The sequence below is a fragment of the Neopsephotus bourkii genome, unplaced genomic scaffold (assembly GCF_033783945.1).
Source record: "Neopsephotus bourkii isolate Nb327-2 ecotype Australia unplaced genomic scaffold, CSIRO-AGI_Nbou_v1 NB_1350, whole genome shotgun sequence".
Taxonomy (NCBI): Eukaryota; Metazoa; Chordata; class Aves; order Psittaciformes; family Psittacidae; genus Neopsephotus; species Neopsephotus bourkii.
Genome location: NW_026901829.1, coordinates 5,596,299 through 5,605,515, shown reverse-complemented (window position 1 = coordinate 5,605,515; position 9,217 = coordinate 5,596,299).

Here is a 9,217-nt window from a genome sequence, read left to right as displayed (position 1 = left end):
TGATTCATCTTAATTAAACTTCTTCAACAACATGCAATGAAAAATACCTTAGCTCAAAGCTATAACCATTGCCTTTCAGAAGCATGGCAATAATAAACTTTATCAATGCTTTCACCAAAACTTGATATTAAAAATATGCAGAGAAATGTTTGCAAGGAAGAAAGAGTAACAGGGGATAGAAAAGACAACCACAAAGAGGCACATAAATATGCAGGATTTAATATGCAGTCCAGATTCCTATTTTCATTTTAAAGTGCCCTCACCCTTGAGTGAGCCCAAAGAATAGGAGCAACTTGGCAGACTTAACAGTATCAGTAACAAAGTAATAACAGCCAGATTTTGCTGTCTCTGTTTGACTGACAGTTCACTTACCTGCCTTCTCTTTTTTTTTTCTTTCTCCAGTAACCACAAAATGTATTACATGTTTTGTATTGCGTGTTTTGCTTGAGTGTAAATGTGCACAGGCAAGAAACAGTTTCTCTGATGGTATTACATGGAGCAGGCTAAATGCTAGGCTTTTGTGAGCGTCCTGAAACTTAATTTGTGCAGCTTGCGAACCATGCAGTGGTACACAGCACAAGCAGCTCTGCTCAGCTCCTGATTTACTTTCATCTTAATCCCCTGGCTGTGGTTACATATTCCCATGTGCCTCATCTCAGGGTTAGGTATTTTTCAAGTAAGTTAGAGTAATGACAGGTATTGCTGTGTTAATATGCTAGCTTGATAACTCCAGTTAAAAGAATAGGCAAGACTCTTGTTTCAGATCATTTCATACATTTGCATTATTTGCTTTGACTTTGAGAACATTTGAGTCAGTACTGAACAAAAAACAAACCAACAAACAAAACTGAGGGAAAATTTGCAGTGTCATATCCCGTATTTTGCCATAGTCGTGAACACTTTTATGAAGTTTTAAACAATATACAGATTCTATAGCTTTTATCATTGGCAGCAAAAGTCAAAACATGTAGCATATAATAAGGATATGTAAGGGAGGGGTGGGGGGAGTGCAGATGAGTGTGCTCTTTGAGAGAGGCATATTCCATTGAAAAACGTTTTGCCCTTTCTAAATTTTGTCTATGGTTCCTGTGAGAAATACAGCATAATATCTGCATAAAAGACAATGATTTACTAATGTTTAATTTCTATGCCTCTTAAACTTGTCGTTAGATCATAATCTCAAATAACTACTAAAATTTGTTGAAAGAATATTCATGAGACTGACACATTATTAGATCTATGTCCCTGTACCTATTTGTATGCTTACTACTTGTCCTGGGTTTAGCAGCAGCAGTCATTTTTTCTCCTTCTTGGTAGCTGGTGCAGTGCTATGTTTTGACTTTTGGGCTGGGAACAAAGCTGATAAAAATGATGTTTTGGTTTGGCCAAGGACCTTGTGAGCCTCATGCTCTGCCAGGGAGGAGGGGAAGCCGGGAGGAAGCAGACACAGGACACCTGACCCAAACTGACCAAAGAGGTATTCCATACCACAGCACGTCATGCCCAGGATGTAACTGGGAGTTACCCGGAAGGGCTAAGTGGACTGCAGGGTTGGAGGAGGTATCGGTCAGTGCTTGGTCGGGCTGGGGGGGCAAGTTATCGGTTCCCTGGTGATGAGGTGTTGTATTCTTTTCCCTTGTTATTTCCTTTATCATTACTATTATTGGTGGTAGCAGTAGTGATTTGTGTTATACCTTAGTTACTAAACTGTTCTTATCTCAACCCATGGGAGTTGCATTCTTTCTGATTCTCCTCTCCGTCCCTCCGAGAGTAGGGGGAGGGCAAGAAGGGGGGAGTGGGTAACAAGCTGTCTGGCTGGGTTTAAACCCCGACAGCTGAGTGAGTAGTTTTTTAACACACAACAGGAGAATTGGTTTTTCCTTTTATATACGTGTGTATCTTAGAGAGGTACCCAGAAATTCAACTGCCACAAATAATGTCTGCAGAGAATACTCCATGATCTGTAATGGTGCCTTAGTTACCTTCTATAGATATCAGACCTGAGAGCTGAGTATTGAGACTGTCACTAAGAGAAAGATATACACATTTACTGGACCTATAAAGTGGTTATTGTTCTTCATCTCTGGATTTATCTCTTGCTTTTTTTTCTGCTCATTAACTGTTGAATTGTGGTTCCTCAAGCAAGAGGCTGTTGTAGGTTGCTCCAGCCACAAGAAGGTAAGAGAAAGAGCAACAACACTGTCTCCACTTCATCCAGACCTCCTTTATACTCTTTCAGCCTATCTTACTTTCCAACATAGTTTACGACAATTTCTATTACAAATTTACATTTCAGTGGCTTTTCACTCCCTGAAAAATAGTTCATTTATGACCAAGGACCCTTTGGTTCTGGTAGTTGGCTACCAGAAATATTTCTGAACTATTAACAATAATCATAACCAGTCACAAGTACAAAGTCTGCCTGAAACCTGAAGGTCAACTGTACCCAGTTACGTCCTAGAGTTGCACCGATGAAGCAGGTAAGAATGTTACTTGTCCTGACAAAGCAAAAAGAAGATAATATTCATGAACATTTATTTAGAATTTTCAATTAAAGTCTAAAATAAGTTACTTCCATTTTAAAAAAGGCAAGAGGATTTCTAGCTGGATCCTTCCACAAGCAAGCTAAATATAAGGACAGGTACAAGTTACTTTTTTTAACAAAGAGAGAAAGGGCATTTTTCTCATTAGGAGAGCTGGATCTCAAGAAAGATGAAAACAGAACAAGTTACTGACATTGGAATTTCTTAAAAATAATTAGTTGTTCCAAGAATCTTTTTACTAAAAATCCACAATTTCAGATTTTCTGTAAAACATCTTCTGCTTAAAATAAAGGAGGACAAAGAACTCCTAGAGTGTCTAGAGGGTATTTCATTCCCTAGAAAGAAGGCTTGGTGAAGCAGAATTATGACCTTTTCATACACAATTTAATTATGATACAGACAAGTCATAATTATGAATCTATGAATATTTACTTTTGGAAAAAGTTAGAAGGGTCAATGGAAAAAGTGTTTAACTTAACAATTACCTGATTAAGAAAGTGTAATCAAAAGGGATTATAAAACCCCAAACAACAAACAAAGGATTATGCATTAAACAAAGGACACGTGGGCTGATAACTAAATACTGCTTAAGCAATGACAAATCTACTAATTCCGACTTTAACAGCTTGCATGAATATCAAGTGCTATCCAAATATTTCAAACTGTTCTACATGCTCTTGAAAACTCATTAAAATCAGGACAACTTTTCATGCTCATTACAGTCCGTTTCTGTTTAATTCTTTTCTGAAACTTTCTTCATAATCAAAGTGAGATAAAAGCCAAACCAAAAAGATAAGTTTTTTTCTAAGTTCTTTGGATAGAACCTTCTGTCTATAAAAAGTAATAGAGACTTGCTAAACATAGCTACAGTCAGTCTCACCATACTGTGGCTACTTTTCAAAAGCAAATAATAAGCTAACCAATTATCTACATCAACAGGTGTTTTGGTTGGTTTGGGTGGGGTGGGTTGGGTCGTGTTTTGTTTTTTTTGCTGTTGACCCAGACTCAGGCTATGAGTCATCATTGTTTCTTTTCTGCTTGGTGTTTGAAAGATTCTTAGAGTCATGCCATAATGGCAAAACTAAATACAAATTACATACACAAATATCAATAGTAAGTTACAGATTTGACAAAAAAGTTCAGAAAACTTAAATAGCCTTTAGTTCCCACTTTCTATGGTTCTGCTATGAAACTATGAAAGTTAGAGATGAGCAGCATTCATGCTAAGGAAGCTCTATAGTTAATTATTAACAGCTAAAACAAGAATAACTTTACAGTAATTTTGATACCCAAGTCACATAAATACTGTGCAATTGTACAGTCTAGAGGAAATTGGATTTTCTGCTCCATAGAAAACACTGACACTTCATTTTGGTTTCTATCAGTTACTGGAATAAATGGATATACATATATGCTAATGTATCCTGACTTATTTTTTATATATTATATTATTATTGGTATATTGTAAATCTTTAATTCTGAACATCAGTAAATTGCAAGAAACATTTGATTAGAAAATGGTGATGCATTAAGTTTGTCTTTGTAGACCATAAGCTTTTCAGAGTACAATTTATTTTTTTTTTTCGTGTTCTAGTTCAACTAGACCCCTCAATCTCTTTTAAAGTACACTTGACACTGGGTAGTCCAAATTTGATTGCATAGTTCTTTTTAATAGCTAACATCAAAATCTGCCTTACAGTAGTCACCTTCTCTAGCACCTCCAATATCACTTTGAGAGATCCATTCCAGATCCCCAGTGACAGTTACCAGTTTAAATTTATCCAAAGCAGCTATTGTTCTTACGTTGTTATTTTTCCTTCCTCACTTAAAGAGAACTATCATATCTATTGGTCTTGGCTTAGTTATGATAAATAAGGAATGCTTTCAGCCTTGCCTTTAAACAGCTTCTTCAATTTCTGTCTGATTTTCTTTCTTTTCCCTTATTCCTGCCCAAAGTCATCACTCTTCTGCACGTTTTTTTGAAAAACTACATGTCATATCTCCAACTCTCATGAGTGTTTCCCTCCAACACGATCCTAATGCATCCCACCATCATATTTTGTATTTCCCTAAGGAAAATCTTAGTTTTGCAGACATTGAAATTTCTGTTTGGGGTCACTACAGAAAATTCATGTTCAGCTCTACTAATCCAAGGGACATGTAACTCTGTTCCTGCCTGGTAAACAGAAAAGGTTCAGCTGTGAATGCTTTCTTAAAAGATAAACATTCGTTACTTGTTATGCTTAACAACACTTTGCCAACAGAGAGTTGAGAGATCAGTTATTCTACAAATGTCTGAAATCTCTGTCATAACGATAACATCAATCTACACAGCAGTACTTGTTATGGGGGGGAATTGCTCTAGCTATGTGCAGGCTCAGTCTATCACGGAGCTCATCCAGGAGCCACATCAGCTAGCATCCTGCTCTGAACAGCCCATTCCTCTTTCTGAAATTACTTTCTATTTAAAAAATAGAAGAATTAAAAATGCCAATCTCAACCACCTGAAACAATATACAAACAGTTCAGGCAATGTCACCTGGAAGGTGAAAGCTGGCATTAGGGTACACTTAGGGCATCCTTTTCGAATCCAGAAAAGTGAAGTCTGCAGCATTCATTCATCCTCTGTCAATCTCTGCAGGGGACAGGCAGATCAAGAGAGAAAGCAGAGAAAAGGCACCTTGTGTAGGGCTGTATAACTTAGAAAAGCTTGAGACTCCTTATAGAAAAGTGTCCTTGCTGCCAGCACTTATACAGACCAAGTGCAGAAAAGGTGGATAAAAATAAGTGAAGATAAATCTCTTTTCCTACCCCTTTATTCCCAAAAGCAGTTAGCATTTCAAAATGGGAGTTATGAAAGAAGGAAACTTGTGCTAGCTGGGCAAGGTACAATGTATGCTTTTCTGCTTTGTTTTTTTTTTTTTTTTTTTTTTTTTTTTTTTTTTTTTCCCAATTGTAAATTTGTCCCCCACGTATCCAAAAAGTGGATTTTGGAAATCACAAAGCTTCAGAGCCAATCTTTATTTCATACTCAGTTTGCAGCTCTGGAAAAGAATTTGTCAATTGTCAAGTCATCCTAAAAACTTTTTACTGTTGTTATTGTTGTTTGGTTTTGGTTTGGGGTTTTTTTGTTTTTTTTTTTTGGAACTACCTTCATGTACTTGCCAGAAGGGCAGAAGTAGAGCTCTTCAATAGATTATATGTTTGAACACACACAGAAGTGAAAACTCAAGGCTAATCTCCCCTCTGCTTGAGGACAGCTGATGTCTCTTCTTTCAGGAGACCATTTTGAGCACTATCACAGAAGATAAGAGAATAAGTCAAGGGAATGGCTAAACATCTCAATTGCTCATCACCACTACTTCACTTAATAAAGATAATTAAAATATTCACACCAGAAGGGATATCTTCTCACAAGAGTGCACTTACTGTTCTGACCAGCTGACTAAAAGTCATCCTAGGATATTTTCAAGTTATATAAGTGATTTATAAAAAATTTACTGTTCCATTATAACTAAAGACATACATATAAGTTCTCTTAAAAGAGAGGACATTCAGTTCAAGCTGTTCTTTGGCTGATCAGTCAAAGGAATTTTACCCATGGGCCTGTACTAAAAATAAACATTTTGTTTTGTACCACACTGTCCTGGTCCCAGACTACCTGTGCTCACATGTCCCTTTTTCCGTCTTTGTAAAGGATTTCAAAATCAGTGGTACAAACCCCTGCTTAAGCTTTCTACAATCAAATTACCGCTCTGAAAACTTATATAGCACTTCTTTTAACTTTCCCTTTGTCCTCTTTTCAGTTTATTCTTTACTGTTGTCTATCACGACCATCAAGATGTACTAAATATACTAATAATAAAGAAAGGAAAGGTGAGAAAGAAAAAAATCAGAAAATTATTGGTAAAAGAAAAGCTGTGAGCAGAGAGAAAGCACAGTGTAAAGGAAAAGTGGCATTAAGAGCAGTGGCTGATGAGCAGGTCAGTGAGACAGGGTTGTGAGAAGCTGAATGAGTGACAGAAATGAAGACAAAGACAGAATAGGTCACTAGATGGTAGCAACTGGACAGACAAATTTAGTTCAAGCACAGCTAACTAACCTAAGCATAGCTAACAACAAAAAAAGCAAGGTTCCCACGATTTTCTTTTTAAAACTAACATATGGAATTTTAAATACATTCACAGTTTTATGAGAAAGGCAGATAGGATCAAGGGAAATCAGCAACGACCTATGCTGTTGGAGACCATACCAATGACATTTTTTAACACCTATATCCATAAAATTTTACACTGTCAGGCACACAACCTGAATAATTTCAGAACATAAAGCTTTGCAGAGCAAGTGTTGTGTCTGTTCACCCGCTGTTGCTCTGGTGGGAGTATAGGTGCTGCTCGCTGGGACAGATGGCATCACAGCCACCTTGCAGAAACAATGATTTTCTGGTAGTATTTCTCTTTCCCTTAGAAAATGAATATATTGACTACCCGTGAGAAAAGGAGCAAGAAATTGATCTTTACAGCAGTAGGTGGCTTAACTGGCAGACACCAGTGGTGTCTCCTTTGATGATTTTGAAGAATCCCAATGACAGGATCCCAAATCTGGTTCCCTTAGCAACCACGGATGATGCATGACTGTATTATGTTTGATTCTCCAAACATCATTTCAGCTCCTCCCTGAGATTTAGCTCATTTGTTTGTCAAGCCTCTGTCTCTGAAAAGCATGTTTCAGTGAAAGACTCTGAAAATTAATCCTCCACCTATTTCTGAGTAAAACATGTCTTTTCACTCAGAGAGATTTACACTTTCAATCAAGCAAATGAGATTAGGCTCCTCTCCAGATTTCACTGCCAGGACAAGTAAAGTTCTTCCCAGGAGGTATAAAAAGAAAGAATAAAACAGAATTTGTCACAAAAGCAAAGTTATCCACCGCCGACCATCAGGTGGAGGTGACTGGAGAAGAAACAACAGATAAATATTAATCTTGTGTAAAGTGGAAAAAGGATTATAGACAATGTATCTTTCAATCTAGGTTAAAGAACTAAGCAGAAAAACTGCTTAGGGTATCCTTTAGGACTTGGAATATGGGACCTAATTAGCAATTCCGAGAGCATTGTGATAGGAGAATATGAATATTAATGAATATCAGACAGCCCTCCAGGATACAAATAACAGTATGATCCTGAAGGAGGACTATTTCATAGAAGCAAATCATTTTTAATGCAATGATTACTGCATTTGCAAATGTGCAACAGAGGGTTGTATTAAAATGGGGCATAGAGTATACTCATCCACTCATAACACAGCTGCAAATGTTACAAAGCAAATGTAGAGGATGGAGAATATTGTTAGCAGTGACCCACCCTGACTTCAAGGAGAATGAAAATTCATGCAGTGCACGCATGAATGTACATGGAGTATATGCAAATTCAAGTACTCACACCTAGAGGTTTTGTCATGGTATTTTAGAGGGTGCACAAAGAAGCATTGCTCTATAGATGTGTTTCGTTTTTTGTTTTCTTGTTGCTTCCCACCTCCTGTCCCCCTCCTCACTACAAGGACCTGCGTTAGCTTATTCTAGGCCTGATGCATCCCACAGGCTGATGGATTTTTTTGCCATGAGGGCACATTTTTGGCTCATGGTCAGTGTGGGATGCACCAGGGTGCCAAGCTTCTTTCCAGCAAGCCAGCAGCAATGGGGCTTCCAATTATTCTTCCCCAGGTGTAGGACTTGTTGAACTTCATGACAAACACCCCTGTCCATTTCTCTAGCCTGTCAAGTCACTTCTGGAGGGCCGCACAGCCATCTGGTAGGTCTATCAAGCATTCCACCCAGTTTAGGGTCAGCTGCAAGTTTTCTGAGGGTGCAAACTGTCCCATCATCCAGCTCATTAATGAGTATATCAAGCAATATTCAACAGAGTATCTACGACAGAAGGGCGCAAGGGACTGGTTTACAGCTGGGCTTTATGCAAATGATCTCAACCCTTTCATTCAAGCAGGTCATTGCATTCTTAATGTCAAGATGGTGATTCTGTGAAGGAGTAACAGTACGTTGCTCCATGACCCAACTGTTAGCAAGATCAGGCTATTTAAGAAAACCTGTTCCTCAGAATTTCCCGTTGCTTTGCTTAGAGGCCAAAATTCATCTAGGTCAAGGTGTTTCCCTGATGCAGTAAAATAGAACTCTGTAGTTTAGATATTTAATTAGTTAGTGGTTTTATCCTTATCTGTGTGTTTAGTAAGTATTGAAGGTCTTGTCTTCTCTGAATTTCCCTAATAGCTTTTAAACTAATTTATACTTTGGCATACACAACATCCTTTGGCACAGAATTCCACAGCTTTATTAAGCATGACTTGAAACAGTACTTCCTTTTGTTCATTTTAAAACCGCTCATCATTTCATTTAATACTTTCCATCTCTTTTACAATAAATAATGAATAATCATTGTCCATAATCTCTCTCCTGTTTTGAATATGGTTATTTAAATATGCCCCCTCAGATCTTTATTCAGGCTAAATGCTACTACTTCTATGTATCTTTACTCACTCTTTCGAGTCTCTTTTACAGATCTTCTAAACTTCTGCTAATCTTCGTATCCCTTTTTCTTACTTTTCCAAATTATTTTATTACCTTTGAAATGAGGAGATCAGAACACCTTCTTCCCTGTAGCA